Below are 15,514 nucleotides of genomic sequence, written 5' to 3' on the forward strand. Positions count from 1 at the left end.
TTCCCGGACCAGGGAATCGAACTTGCGCCCCCTGCATTGGCAGGTGGGTTCTTAACCACTGTGCCACCAGGGAAGTCCCTGAAAAACGTATTAGTTGAGTGCTAAGGCAGGAGCAGGAAGGCATGAGAAGTGTGTGGGTGGCATTCCAGGGACCATCCCCTCCCTGCTCGCTCCACACTGGGGGAAAGGGCAAGGCCAGGATTCACCAGTGTGGATCATCAGCACGGGCTGATCCTGCGCCCCAAAGCTCCCGCTTTGATATGTTCCCCCAGGAGGCAAATGCTGAGCCAGGAACCCAGGCATTCTGGTTTGCTGGCCAGCCTCACTGACATGCAGGCCTACTTGCCATTTGGCTTTTGAAATATTGGCAAGTATCTGACAACCCCCAGAACTACCATTGTGGATCCCTCGGGGCCTAGGAACTTCAAATCAGGAACTGCTTAAGAAAGCAAATGGCATGCTTCTCATACGCATTTCACACCAATGTGTGCCTGAGGGCATCACCGTTCCAGCATCACGCACCACGTGAAGTGTCCCTCAGAACCAGGAGGAACTGGCGAGGGTAGCCCCCCTCGTCAGCTCCCTGCTGGGGAAGGACTCAGATCCACGCAGCTACACAGTTACCTCCTTAGCATTTCTTTCTTTTTTTTTTTTTTTAATATTTATTTGGTTGCACCAGGTCTAAAGTTGTGGCAGGCGGGCTCCTTAGTTGCAGCTTGCTGGCTCCTTAGTTGTGGCATGCGAGATCTTAGTTGCAGCTTGCATATGGGATCTAGTTCCCTGACCAGGGATCGAACCCAGGCCCCCTGCATGGGGAGCAAGCAGTCTTGTCCACTGTGCCACCAGGGAAGTCCCCTCAGCATTTCTTGACCTCAGCCCATAGATTAGGAAGCGTGCAGCCTCTCGCCCAGGAGGAATAGGTTTTGGGGGTGGAGAGGCAAGATTTGAGCATTTTGGCGTGCAAGCTTTCTGTTGAACGGGAGAAAGTTTAGATTTCATTCCTACCCATCCACACCAGCAGCAGCCTGTGAGGATGAAAGTGATTGGACGGGTGCTGAGCGGAGCCTCCAGGGAGGAAAGTCAACATGAGCCGCAGCCCAGGCTCCAGGCAGCCAAAGGGCGCCCCACCCTGCGAGGCCGTCAGAGCGCACCCAACGCCTGCTGCGCGGCCGCCCTGCCAGGCTCCACGATGACGGCCCCCCCAGTGAGAAACTAGGGTCACTAACTTCTCCGAGAACAGGCCAGGCCGGGATGGAATTCAGGCGGGTCACTAACTTCTCCGAGAACAGGCCAGGCGGGGATGGAACTCAGGCACACCCTGGTTCTGGGTGATGTGGCCCCAGGGATTTTCTCCCCCGTGACTTGTATCATTTCCTCTTGAGAGCCAATCATTAACCTAACCGAGGCCCTCACATGAGAAGCCACAGGAACAAGTGACTGGTTGAGGCTGGAAATGCCCAGGCTGCTTCCCCAGAGGGGCCGGGTCCCCAGTCACACTCCTGCCAGGGTCGCAGGGCAGGGGCCCAGCCCAGGCCCAGCCTCTCCTGCTGACTTCTACACACCCTGCTGGGCAGGTCAGATGGCAGAGGCCTGGATGTGGACGAAGCCCCTTTGCTTTCGGGCAGTGCTACCCACCGCAGCTGAGTGCCCTCTGCTTAGGGATGGGGGTGGGGAAAAGAGCTTTCAGGAACACTGGGGAGGGTGCAGGGGGGTTAAGGTTTTCCCACCCGGACAGTCTCAGTTCCACACCCTCTCCATGCTGTAAGACACCTGCTGTGTGAGAAGGTCTGCTGGGCAGCAGGGTCGGGGCCCCAGCCCCGCCTGGACCTAGTCCCTCAGCCTTTTTCCGGGGGTGGGGATGGGGTGGGGGCTGGGATAGTCATGGATTCCTCGGCTTAACTTCCCAGCCTCCAATTAAGCCAGTAACAGACAGAACACCTCTACCCTGGTGGGTCAGGTGCCAACCCTCAGTCTGGCCAGCTGCGGGGGAGGAGCCGGAGAGAAGCCACCTGGTCAGAGCCCCGCCCATTCTCGGGCAACAAGGCCCTGGTGCTGAGTGGCCAGGACCAACCCGGAGAACCTCTGATGGGGTTTGGGAACTCAAGGGCGGGGGAGGCCGTGCATCCCGGCCAGCAACCTCCCCGCCGCCCCGGAGGCCACAGGGCTGTCCCCAGTCCCGGGGGCTCTCCATTCTGGTTCAGAACCCTTCTCCCGTGACGGTGAGGCCAGAGGGGTCGGCCTGTTTTCTGGGATTCCCAGGACCTCTTGGGACCACTGGGCAGACGCCGCAGGTCAAGTCCAGGCAGCGGGTCGGGAGGCAGGTTCCCCGCCCACCCCTCAACCACGGGCCAGGGGTCCCTGCGGGCCGGCCACCCTCCCCAGCGCGCCCCTCCCAGCGGGCCAGCCAGCGCTTGAGTCCAGCTTTATTGGCCGCCGCCTACGCCCCCGGGCGCTGCTTGAGGGTGACCGAGGCGCCGCTGCTGACCATGTCCGCGGGGTAGAGCGCTCCAGGAAGGAGGCCAGGAAGCGGTAGATAAGGCTCACGCCGCCCGCCACGCCATAGGAGAGGCAGCCGGTGCCGCAGTCGAGCGCCACGCCGAGCATGCGGTGGTAGCCGCCGTGCAGCACCGTCTGCGTGTTGTGTGCCACACGGAGAACTTGAGCGAGTCCCACTCCAAGCACCACGAGTAGGGGTTGCGGCCCAGCAGGTAGATGATGTTGTGGCGCGGGCGGCCGCTGAGCGTGGGGGATGTGGCGGTAGGTGACGCCCAGGCACGCCCACGAGTTGGACACCTCGGCCTCCCACTAGTGGCAGCCCTCTGCCAGGCCGCGCGAGCACAGCACCTGCGGCCACTGCTAGAAGCCGCCCGGGAAGGGGCTGCCTGCGGCGAAGGGCTCCAGGAGGATGCCCAGGTTTAGCACCGAGCGGGTCTCCTAGAACAGGAACAGCTCCTCACTGGCCGTGGCGGGGTCGAAGTTCAGGTTGCACTAACCTGGGGCAAGGGGGATGGGAAAGGAGGCCAGGGTCATTGGCCTGGGGCGCGGAGCGCTGGAGGCCCGGAGCGGGGAGGGGCCGAAGCCGCATGGCTTTTGCACAGAAGTCACCAAATGCTTCCACCCCCAGCTCCCAGAAGTGGCCCCTCTATACCCCCCTCTTTAAAAGTCTCCAACTGTGGCCCCCTGGGGGTGCTGACATAGTCTGGAGGAATGATGAGTTGGGTGCTGTCCAAAGGTCTGCCTTCCTAGAGAAGTTGAGAACCAAGAGTCCTCCTATCTGTCCCCCTCTCCCAAAACCCTAACATAATCTCCTTTTTTGTTTGTTCAGGGCACAAGATTGAGTGGGACTGAGGGAGGGTCAAGAGCTCCTGGAGCAGGTCGCTCAGAAGGGTTCATCAAAGGCAGTGCAACCTTAACCCTGGAGATCTCAGAGAAATCACCGGTGATTTCTTAGAGAATCACTTGGCCCCTAGCCCAGCCTGGGAGAGGGGCTGCAGGGACATTAAATGAAAAGGGAAATTGGCTGAGGAAGAAATGGGCTGGGTCGTCCAAGCTGGCTTGGCTAAAGTCCAGGGGAGGTCGGCGGGCACCCAGCTGAGGGCAGAGGTTGCGCCATGTCAGGGCCACGGGGGGCTGCAGAGCTGGCCTCTGGGTAGTGGGTGAGGCCTTGCCCACCCCTGGGGGCGGGACAGGACGGCCCTCTCCCCTTCCTATCAGGGCCTTGGAGTCAAGGGCCGAGTGCTTCTGAGGCCTCCAGCCCAGAGTGCGAGGCCAGGGCAGGAGAGAGCCGGCACCTCTCTGGAGCCCTGGCCTGAATGGAGGTGGGGCTCGGTAAGTCAAGGCACCCAAGGGCCCTGTTCCTTTCCTTCCCACCCCTGGGGCTGGAGCCCAGTACTGAGGACTCACACTTGAGAAGTGTTTCCCTGTCCACAGCGGGGGCAGCGCCTCACAGGAGCTCATCTTGATGCCTGGGGCTGGAGCCCAGTACTGAGGACTCACACTTGAGAAGTGTCTCCCTGCCCACAGGGGGGCGGCGCCTCACAGGAGCTCATCTTGATGCCTGGGGCTGGAGCCCAGTACTGAGGACTCACACTTGAGAAGTGTCTCCCTGCCCACAGGGGGGCGGCGCCTCACAGGAGCTCATCTTGATGCCTGGGGAAGATGGAGGGGCTTTGCTGAGGACACTTTCACAGCCCAGCATCTTTCCAGAGAGAGGCGTGGGCTTCTAGGAGGTTGAGTTACCTGGGGAGGGTGCACACAGACAGGCAGGGTTCTCTACAAGTGCCTGGAATCCCAACCGCTGCCCTGTAGGGCCAGCCCACACCCAGAATGCAGGTGAGTCTCCAGGAGGCCCAGGCAACCAGGTACTAACCAACCCTTCAGGAAGAGCTGGTTGATGAAGCTGAGACCCACGTCCACCAGCCGGGTCCGCAGCTCTGCCAAGGTCTCTGGCAGCTGGAGGAAGCTCTGCTCCTCACACTTGGTGCTCATCAGGGGTTCCATGCAGGCCGGGAAGTGCTTCAGCCTGGGGAACTCCTGCCTGCAGGGCGGGGCTGGCAATGCCATTTGTTAGCCAGGCCCCAAGCAGATTCCAGGAACTCCTGCTTATGCCAGGGGCTTAGCGGTCCCCAGAACCATGGGGCAGGTGGAAAAGCTGCCCATGTTCAAACCTGGACCTCTTTCTCCTCTCCTCCCGGTTTTCTGGACATCTTAGGTTAGGGATGTCAAAGGCACAGCCACTGTGGCCTAGTGGAGGTTGTGATGGGCGTGGGGCAGAGGTGGGGGTAGGGTGGGGCCTTGCCTGCAGAAATTGCTGGTCGCTCTGGTTGGCGAGCAGGGTGTGGAGCCAGATGCTGTCCCCCTCCAGCTTCAGGAGGTGGTTGTGGCTCTGCTGGATGGAGCCGCCCAGCTTCCCCAGGGCGGCCGCCTCCTCTTTCTCCATGAAATCCAAGACCTTCATCTGCATCTGTTTGACCTGCTGGATGATCTCTGAAAAGCAGGCGTTCACCTCATCCCGAGCTGTCTGGATCAATTTCTGGGGGGTGGAAGGGCGTATAGAGAGGCATCTCTGAGCCCCAAGCCGGTACCGCCATTGTCTTCTGCTTAGGCATCCCGTCTCTGTCCTCCTGGCCTCACCCCATTCCCTCCAAGCCCTGAGAGGTCCCCTCAGGCTGGGCTGGGGCTGGGGGTGGACCAACCTTACCGAGAGAAATGCCACCTGGCCCTGGGGCTTTTGGCTGTCAGAGGTGACGACCGGCATCTGGCTCTTCACGTTGGCCTGGACCTTCTGAACCTTGACCTGGGGTGAGAGGGTGGGGTGCAAGAGGAGAGAGCCACTGATTCAGAGAGGTGCCCCAGCAGAAGCGCTTCTGTAAGCAGCCCCACGTCAAGCCCAGAAGGGACGGACCTCTTACATTCTTTTTTTTTTTTTTTTTTTTTTAAATCAGTTTTATTTAGTTAGTTATTTTTTGGCTGTGCTGGGTCTTCGTTGCTGCGTGCGGGCTTTCTCTAGTTGCGTTGAGGGGGAGCTACTCTTCATGGCGGTGCATGGGCGTCTCATTGCGGTGGCTTCCCTTGTTGCGGAGCACGGGCTCTAGGCGCACAGGCTTCAGTAGTTGTGGCTCGCGGGCTTAGCTGCTCCGCAGCGTGTGGGATCATCCCGGACGAGGGATCGATCCCACGTCCCCTGCATTGGCAGGTGGATTCTTCTTAACCACTGTGCCACCAGGGCAGTCCTCACCTCTTACATTCTTAAGAGGTTTGAATGAGAATGAGGATGGACAGAGCTGAAGGGTAGATGGCCCAGGGCCACCCCTCTTTTTCTTTTCTTTGGCCAAGTGGCATGGCATGCGAAATCTTAGTTCCCCGATCAGGGATCGAACCCGTGCCCCCTGCAATGGAATTGCGGAGTATTAACCACTGGACCACCAGGGAAGTCCCTGAGGGCCACCCCTCTGCTCCTGTTCTCTCACTCCCTGAGAGACTCTCTCCTCGTTCTTAGGTATCAGGTTCTTTGTCTCTGACAGTGATGACCATTGGGTTTCAGATCACAAGAAGTTGCTGTGGAGGGTTCAGTGACTTGAGAAGCCTGAGAGGCAGTGGGGCGAGGAGGGGCCCATCAGATATGGAGCACTTGGCTCCCTGGGCAGCGCTGCCAGGCCCAGGCAGCATTATGTTTCCAAGTTCCACATAAGCCTTTAGTCTCACCTGTTCCAGAGGTGGGCATTGTCATGTTTTACAATCTACTATAGGACAGTGCTATTCCAAGGGCCTGTCTATGAACTGTTGCTGACCCACAACAAAAGAAGAAGCTCCTGCCAGACTGTAAATCAACGCGCTGCTTCCTTTGTCGAGAAAGTCTTGCTATGAAAAAAGCATCAGCTGAACGGAAGAGTGTGATGAGCTGGCTTACCTTCCGGCACAAGCTCCATTCTTGCCAGGGACCATCAACAGGTGGCTACATTGGAATAGCACAGTTCTAGAATATACGTGATAGAACGTCTAAAATATAAGTATTCCATTATAAAAGCAATACAAATACAGTAAACAAAAGTTTAAAATAGAAAAAAGGGGGCTTCCCTGGTGGCACAGTTGTTAAGAATCCACCTGCCAACGCAGGGGACATGGGTTCGAGCCCTGGTCTGGGAAGATTCCCACCTGCCGCGGAGCAACTAAGCCCGTGCGCCACAACTACTGAGCCTGCGCTCTAGAGCCTGCGAGCCACAACTACTGAAGCCTGTGTGCCCTAGAGCCTGTGCTCCACACAAGAGAAGCTACCGCAATGAGAAGCCCATGCACCACTATGAAGAGTAGCTCCCGCTCGACACAACTAGAGAAAGCCCGCATGCAGCAATGAAGATACAGCGCAGCTAAAAAATCAATCAATCAGTCAATCAATAAGAAAAAAGGAAGGGATTCACCCAACTGAACATGACATGTTTGTATTTTGATATGTTCTCTTTCAGCCTTTCCTTTTTCTGTGCAAAAAAAATTTAAATAGGATTCATCACAAATAGTTTTGGATCCTTATTCATTCAACTTGCCACCACTTTTCATGTCCTGGCAGGACCCTCGTGACCATCTTTTTTTTTTTTTTTTGGCCACGCAGCACCGCATGTGGGAGCCTCGTTCGCAGACCAGGGATGGAACCTGTGCCCCCTGCAGTGGAAGTGTGGCGTGTCAACCACTGGACCACCGGGGAAGCCCCATCGTGACCATGGCTGTAATGGCTGCATAACTTTCCTCCGAGGAAAGGGGTGCCCAGAGCTTCTGAGAGACCTTCCCTTTCTGCGGAGGACTCCCGAGTGCCCTGGCTCCTCCCCTCCCCCCCCCCCCCAGCCCCCCAGCTCCGGCCTCACCTCCTTGCCGGCACACTCCTCCTCCAGGGGGATGGTGTCGTGGTTCTTGTGCTCCTTCAGCAGGCAGGCCCCGCACACGCAGCAGCCTTCCGTGCGGCAGTACAGCCTCGGTAGCTTGCGGTGCTTCCGGCACAGCCGGCTCTTGAGGTCCCACACGGGCTCCAGCAGCTGGTGGCCCTGGAACACCTGGTCCCCGAAGTGGCTGCGCAGGTGCTTCTCGCACAGGGAGGCCATGCACCGCAGGCACGACTTGACTGACTTGAGCTCCTCTGGGGCACAGAAGTCGCAGGGCATGTCTCTGGGCCCCCGACCAGGTTCTGTGAGGACCCCAAGGCCTGGCCCTTAGCCTGGGTGAAACAGGTCACCATCTCCTCCAGGATGACGTTCTTGCAGAGGCGAGGCCTGGAGCGGAAGCTCTCTCGGCACTGGGGTCAATAGAGCGTCTCTCCCACAGCTGCCTGGTGGTCCCAGAAACCCTGGAGGCAGGTCCTGCAGAAGTTGTGCCCGCAGGCGGTAGTGACCGGGTTGCGGAACACCTCCAGGCAAATGGGGCAGAGGACTTGGTCCTCCAATGTGGGGAGACTGTTGTTGTCATTCATCAGGAACTGGCCTTGGGGAGGTCTTGAGGGCTGGGCAGGGGGCTGCAGGGCTGGGACTTGGTCCCGGACTGGCCCTGGGAAGATAGAGCAAAGCTGTGTTGAAGCCAAGGCAGGAGTTGAGGGGCCCTTTGAGAGACACACCAGTTCTTCTCTCGGAAGCAGCTGTCTGCCCACGGGGTAGAGGGACCGTGCCATCGGTCAGCCCACATGGGGGCATAAATTGGGGCCTGTGTTCTCCTTGTCGCTGTTCTAATTCCTGGACAAGAAGGTGGATGGGAGGAAGAAGACACATCGTGACAAGGGAAAGGAGCCGCTTCCTTGGCCCTTCAGAAGAAAGGTCAAAACACAAGTACTTACGTGAAACTCTCTGCATGTCAAGAAGAGCCAGAGGCTTGGCTGCCCTATGGAGGGAGAAAAAAGAACCCTGGGGCGTTCAGGCATAGGGGCCTTGCCCGCACTTCACCAGTGCGGGGAGGATCCCCATCAGTCCCGTGTGCCCTCACCCCAGCCCCTTACATCTCTTGAGGTTTGATGACCACCTTCTCACCTTTCCCTTTGGCTGCTGTTCTGCGGTCTCCCCATCAAGTTGGCCCCCCTCCTCGAGACTGCCTGCAATTTTGCTCCCTGATGTCACAGTTCAACCGTGACCAGCCCCAGCATTCTGCTTCTGATGTCAGCAGGGCAAAAGGTGTGCCACCAGACACGCTGCAATGCTGATGCGTTCTGCCCGCCCAAGAGATTCTTTGCTCCAGAGGCTTCATCCCAGGAGGCGGAGCCACTGCTGCACCTGGGGCCCCTTGCAGTGGACTTGGGGGACTCGCATTACCAACCAGAGAGGGAAGATGGCAACTAAGTGGCAGTGGGATCTTGGGCAACTGGTTTAATCTCTCAGGACCATGGTTCTCTTGTGAATCGACAGGGCTGTCGTAGAAGATACTTCAAGGCTCCTTGATCTGAAGTTGAGTGAGCCAAACACTATCTGATTGGTCATCCTAAAGACTGTCGCTTCCCACTGCGGTTCTGATCCTCAGAAGGAAAAAAGGGATGAATGAAGCGGAAGACTCTTTTCACTCTGATAGCTTCTTGTCAGTGTTTCTGTTTCCCAGTCCTTCCAGCCCAACACGATACATGCCCTGAAAAGTTTACAATATTTCACTCTTTTCCTCCAAAAAGTTAGCTTGATCCCACTTATTGGATAGGAGTGGTAAACAGAAGGCATCCTTTTCTCATTTCCTTATCTCAGAGGAAACATTTTCAGCATTTTTCCATTAAGTATGATGTTTGCTGTTAAGTTTTTTGTAGATACCTGTATCACATTCTGTAGCCTCCCTTTCCCTCCTGGTTTGCTAAGAGGTTTTGTCTGGAATCGTTGTTGACTTTTATCTAATTCTTCTTCTGCATCATTTGAGATGATTATAAGCTTTGCCTCTTATTCTGCTGGTGTGGTGAATTTATATTTATTGATTTTCAATTATTAAACGAACCTTGCATTCTGGAATGAACACTTCTTGGACATAACATGCTGGGCTTTTTATAGATGCTGGATTCAATTTGCTACTATTTTCTTAGGATTTTTGCAACTATGATCACGAATGAGATTGGCCTGTAATTTTCCTTTTATGGTATGTCCCTATCAAGTTTTGGTGTTAAGGTATGATAGCTTCATAAAATAAGTTGGGAAGTGTTATCACTTATGTGGAATAATAAGATGGATATTACTTCTAACTTAAATGTTTGGTAGAATTCACTGGTAAAACCACCTAGGACTGGAGACTTCCCTGGTGGTCCAGTGGTTAAGACTCCATGCTTCCACTGCAGGGGATGAGGGTTTGATCCCTGGCCAGGGAACTAAGACCCCACATGCCGCTCAGACAAAAAAAACAAAAACAAAAAACCCCACCTAGGCCCAGAAAATCTTTTGTGGAAAGGTTATTAATTACATATTCAATTCCTTTCAGAAATTATGTTGTCTATTTATTCCTGTGTCAATTTTGGTAAATGGTGTTTTCCTAGGAATTTGTCCATTTCCTCTAAATTTAAAAATTTGGGGGGTATAAAGTTGTTCATAATATCCACTTATTTTTTTTTTCTTTTTTTTTTTTTTTTGGCCGCACTGTGTGACTTGTGGGATCCTAGTTCCAGACCAGGGATTGAACCCAGGCCCTCGGTAGTGAAAGGCAGAGTCCTAACCACTGGACCACCAGGGAATTCCCTATCCACTTATAATTTTTCACATAACATGAAATTGGCATTTTCACCATTTTGGTGTACAGTTCAGTGGTACTGAGTACACTCACAATGCTGTGCCACCATCACCACTATCTACACACAAAACTTCTTCATCACCCTTGACAGAAACTTTGTAACCACTAAGCAATAATTTCCCATCCCCCCTCCCTCCAGCTCCTGGTAACCTCTAATCTACTTTCTATCTCTATGATAACTCTATTTTTCTATCTCTATTCTAGATATTTTGTATGAGTGAAATCATACCATATTTGTCCTTCTGAGTCTGGCTCATTTTACTTAATGTTTTCAGGGTTCATCCATGTCATAGCATGTATCAGAATTTCATCCCTGTTGATGGCTGAATAATGTTCCTGCTGTCTCTATATAAACACATTTTGTTTATCCATTCTTCTGTTGATGGACATTTGGGTTGCTTCTACCTTTTAGCTATTGTGAGTAATGCTGCTATGAACATGGGTATACAAATATCTGTTTAAATCCCTGCTTTCAATTCCCTTGGCTATATCCCTAAGAGTGGCACTTATAATCCTTATAAAGACTGTAGGATCTGTAGTTGTGGCTCCCTTTCACATTCCAGATATCCTTTGTATTTTCTTTTTTCTTGATGAGATAAACTCTCTAGGAGTTTATGCATTTTATTAACCTTCTAAAAGAATCAGCTCTGGGTTTTGATGGTTGTATTGTATGTTTGTTTGTTTTTTATGTCATTGATTTCTGCTCTTCTCTTTATTATTGCTTTTACTTCTTTGGGTTATTCCTTCCTTTTACTTTCTTTATGTTGAATTTGCTTTTCTAAGTTCCTGAGATGGTTGTTTATATAACAATTTTTAGCATTTCATCCTTGTAAATACATATGTTTTCCCATTTAAGTATGACTCTTATTGCACCTTATACTGAAGAGTATTACCATTATCATTCAGTTCAAAATGTTTTCTGATTTCCATTGTGATGTCTTCTCTGACCCATGAGTTATTTAGAAGCATGTTGCTCAGCTTCCAAAAATGCAGATCTTTTCTAATTATCGTTTTTTATTATTGATTTCTAACTTGATTCCACTATAATCAGATGTTATGCTTGGATTTAAATCCTTTGACTTTTTTAAAGACTTGCTTTATGGCTCAGAGCGACATGGTCAATGTTGGTAACTTCCACATGCACTTAAAAATTCAGAATGTGTTCTGCAGTTATTTGATGTAGTGTTCTACACATTTCAGTTATGACATTTGCCAATCATGTTGTTAAAAGCAACGGTATCCCTATTGGTTTTCTGGTCCTTTTTTTTTTTTTTTTTTTTTTTGCTGTACGCGGGCCTCTCACTGTTGTGGCCTCTCCCGCTGCGGAGCACAGGCTCCGGACGCGAGGCTCAGCGGCCATGGCTCACGGGCCCAGCTGCTCCGCGGCATGTGGGATCTTCCCGGACCGGGGCACGAACCCGCGTCCCCTGCATCGGCAGGCGGACTCTCAACCACTGCGCCACCAGGGAAGCCCTCTGGTCCTTTTAATACTAAAAGATGTGACAAAATTCCTAGTAGTATTACGGATTTGCCTATTTCTCCTTTTAGTTCTATCAATTTTGAGGCTAGAACATTAGATGCACACAAATTTATCATTATTATGTTTTCCTAGTGACTTGTTTTACCATCATTGATTTTTTATTATTCAATTTCCTCCTTCCTATTATCTGGGTAGTTATACTTCTATTATTTGGGGAGTAGTTACATGAGAAATTATAACATGCATCCATGGCTTATCAAAGTCTAATATTAAGCGTTACTTTAATCTTAAATAATGCAAACCCTTGGAATTCTTCAACTTCATTTACCTCATCCCAACTTTTACTATGGTTGTGTATTTTCTCTTTATATATTTTAAAACTATAAAGTGCTAATAATGCTTAAATGGTGTGAATCTATATATCTATATATATCAATCCATGTACTTACCATTTTAATTGCTCTCCATTTTTTCCTATGTCTCTAGCTTCTGGGGTCATTTCCTTCTTCCTGAGGAAGACCTTGTAGTATTTCCTTTAGTACAAGGTCTGCTGGTGACAAATACTCTCAGGTTCTGGTTGTCAAAGTTGCTTTTATAACATCTTCATTCTTAAAGGATATCTTCATTAAGGATAGAATTCTAGGTTGGCAGCTATATTCTTTTCAGCACTTTGGAGATTTAATTCCACTGTCTTCTGGTTTATATTTTTCTGTTGAGAAGATGACTGTCAGTCTTATTGCTGTTCCTTTGAAAGTAACCTCTTTCCCCCCCCTTTAAGATTTTCTCCATATTTTGTTTTCATCCATTTTGTTATTTCTGTGTGTGTTTTTATTTATCCTGCTTAGGACTTGTAGTGATTCTTGAATACGTGGCTGCCTTTAAAAAGGGGCCCGATTCTGGCTCAGCATTTCCATCGCCCTGCCTCTGCCAGGTTCTTTTTTTTTCCCCCTACTATTTATTTATTTATTTTAAAAACGTATTTATTTATTTATTTTTGGCTGCATTGTGTCTTCGCTGCTGCACGCGGGCTTTCTCTAGTTGTGGCTACTCTTCGTTGAGGTGCACAGGCTTCTCACTGTGGTGGCTTCTCTTGTTGCGGAGCATGGGCTCTAGGCCCGTGGGCTTCACTAGTTGTGGCACGCGGGTTCAGTAGTTGTGGCTCGTGGGCTCTAGAGTGCAGGCTCCGTAGTTGTGGCACATGGGCTTAGTTGTTTTGTGGCATGTGGGATCTTCCCGGACCAGGGAATCGAACCCGTGTCCCCTGCATTGGCAGGCGTTTTCTTAACCACTGCGCCACCAGGGAAGCCCTCTACTATTTATTTATTTATCTGGCTGCGCCAGGTCTTAGTTGAGGCACATGGGATCTAGTTCCCTGACCAGGGGTGGAACCCGGACCCCCTGCATTGGGAGTGCGGAGTCTTAGCCACTGGACCGCCAGTGAAGTCCCTTTGCCCAGGTTCTGATGACGCTCCCTTGGCCACTACAGCAGCGGCTTGGCTGTTTCCTCCCTGCCTCCAGCATCCCCTCCCTCTCACTGTTCCAGGCATGCAGTGGCTGTGCAGCACATGGCAGCAAATAAGTGGACGTTTGCTCGAGCCCTGATAGAAGTGACAGAGCTGAGCAGCACATCCTTTCTGCACCTGCCAACCACACCCTTCTCCAACTTCAGGGCCTAGTTCAGAACTCTGTGGAGCCTTCCGAATCCTCCCCCCCCAAACACCTGCTTACTATCCATCATAACTGCACAAAGCAGGCATGTTTTGAGGATGTGTAGCTCTTTGATTTGCCAACTGTGAGACGGTGCGCATGCAAAGGTTATCAGAATGGAATGTGAGTAGAAGCAATAGCCCAAACTTAGACATAAAGTGATCCAAGAACATCCAAGGGAGCTTGCTCACAATCTCCTTACCAGTAAGCTAAGAAATACAAACTATTGGTCTTCTATTCATTTTGTGTTTTGTTAGAATTAACAGAAAATGGACCAGTTAAAAAATACTCAAATTTAGATATGAGTTAGATTTGGAGCTGCCAAATTTGACTTGGGGAAAATAAACACAGAGGAGGTAAGAGTCACAAAAGCAAGCCCACGAGGGCAAAAGGTACAACTCAGAAGGGCAAAAGCGCATGGAAAACAATGATCTCAATGAAAATATTTTTACGTGAAAATGAAAATAGAAAAACGATTGAATTGCATTGTATAGAAAGCTGACCAAGGAATTAAACTGGCTAAATAGAGTAACAGTTCACTCCAGGGGAAAGCTTCACTGATGAAAATCCTTCTGTGTGGCGTGATTCTTATTAAAAATTTAGCTCTGGGCTGCCACCTGGGCTTTACGACGGAGCGGATTCAGTCAAACTCAAATAACCTGTTGTAAACAGCGCCGTATGGAGCCTCCAGCAAGCTCCAACAGGAGACTCACCGTGCAGACTCCAGGGTGTTGGAACAGAACCATGACTCCTTTTACAGGTAACTCTTCTTCTGTGGAGGAATAGCTCCAGCTACCTAATCAGGGGCATCAAGTGACCATGTGGCCTGAGCTGCCCATCACAACCCACCCAGCCAATCTGAGGAGTAATTAACACAGCCCAGAAATAGACGTGCCTGTCTCTCAGACCTGGGAACAATGACTGTTTGCAGTGTCTCGTGTTGCGGGGAGGATACGATCATCTTTGTGTAAAGAGTAGCTGCGTCTTGGGACTTCCCTGGCGGTCCAGTGGTTACGACTCTCCGCTTCCGCTGCAGGGGGGCGCGGGTTCGAGCCCTGGTCGGGGAACTAAGGTCCCACGTGCCTCGCGGCGCAGCCAAAAAATTAAAAAAAAAGAAGGAAAGAAAAGTAGTTGCGTCTTGTTACACGGAAGCACAAAGCTGTTCTTACGAAGTTCCAATGTGCACAGAAGCGTGCTTATGGCTGCGGAGCAGCCCCGAAGTGGCAGAGCTGCTGTTAACTCTCAGCCCCAGCCCACCCCGACTGCCCTGTGCTGCTGGGGCCGGGAAGCTGCTGAAGGCATCCTGAGACGGAGACGGCAAGGCTGGAGGGGAAAAAGGAGACGTGGCCCTTCCTGTCAGAGAAACCACAGCGACGCAGCTTTGCTCCGGCGGCAACAGCTGGTCCCAGCAGTGCGGTTCCTTTGCGGTTTTCCGCGCTCCCAGCAGCAGCCTCACTGAGCCCTGAGATGGCAGCATCCCTCTACAGGCCCCTCCTCCCAGCCTCGACCGTTTAATGCCAGCCTCTTCCCTTTGCTCCCCAGTCCCGGGAGCGATAACTGTGTCCTGCGACCACTACAGCTGTGACACCCGAGTCCCCTGGGCCCTCTCCTTTCTCCACCACCTGTCGACGACGGCTGTGGTCTCCCGTCGGAGCTGTTACAGCCACACACCTTGCTCAGTACCTTTCTGTGTACACACCACCTCCCCAACTGTAAGCGCCCCATAGGAGGGACGACCTAACGCCTTTTGAGGATCCCACACCCCGCCTGATGCCTTAGGGATCAATACTTGACGTGCTGGTGACTCGATTCTCACCTCACGTTTCTTACCCCTCCCCTTCCTTGCAGAGAAAATGGGCACCCCGTCCCTTATTCTCTTCCAGGAAGACTTTCTTCCCTTGAAAACCACCTCATGCCCGCCCCCTGTCTCTTTCCGGCTCTCTGGTGGGAAGCCCATCTGTCCCCACCTTCTGTTTCTGGGCGCTCTCTGGGTCCTTTCAGATGCAGTCAAATGAAAGCCAGGAGGAAGAAGGCCCAACACCCCCTCAGGCAGTTTTAGCAGCAGGAGAAATCAGGGCTTTGTAAGAAGCCCTGCTAGAAAAAGGTGCA

General features: G+C 52.1%; 1 pseudogene; it reads right to left on the reverse strand.

Moving 5' to 3' along the window:
• LOC101317843 (E3 ubiquitin-protein ligase TRIM65-like) lies at positions 1 to 15,501 on the reverse strand (annotated as a pseudogene).
• Between the last annotated feature and the right edge of the window lie 13 nt (positions 15,502 to 15,514).

This window comes from Tursiops truncatus, chromosome 20 (genome assembly GCF_011762595.2).
Source record: "Tursiops truncatus isolate mTurTru1 chromosome 20, mTurTru1.mat.Y, whole genome shotgun sequence".
In the NCBI taxonomy this organism is placed as follows: Eukaryota; Metazoa; Chordata; class Mammalia; order Artiodactyla; family Delphinidae; genus Tursiops; species Tursiops truncatus.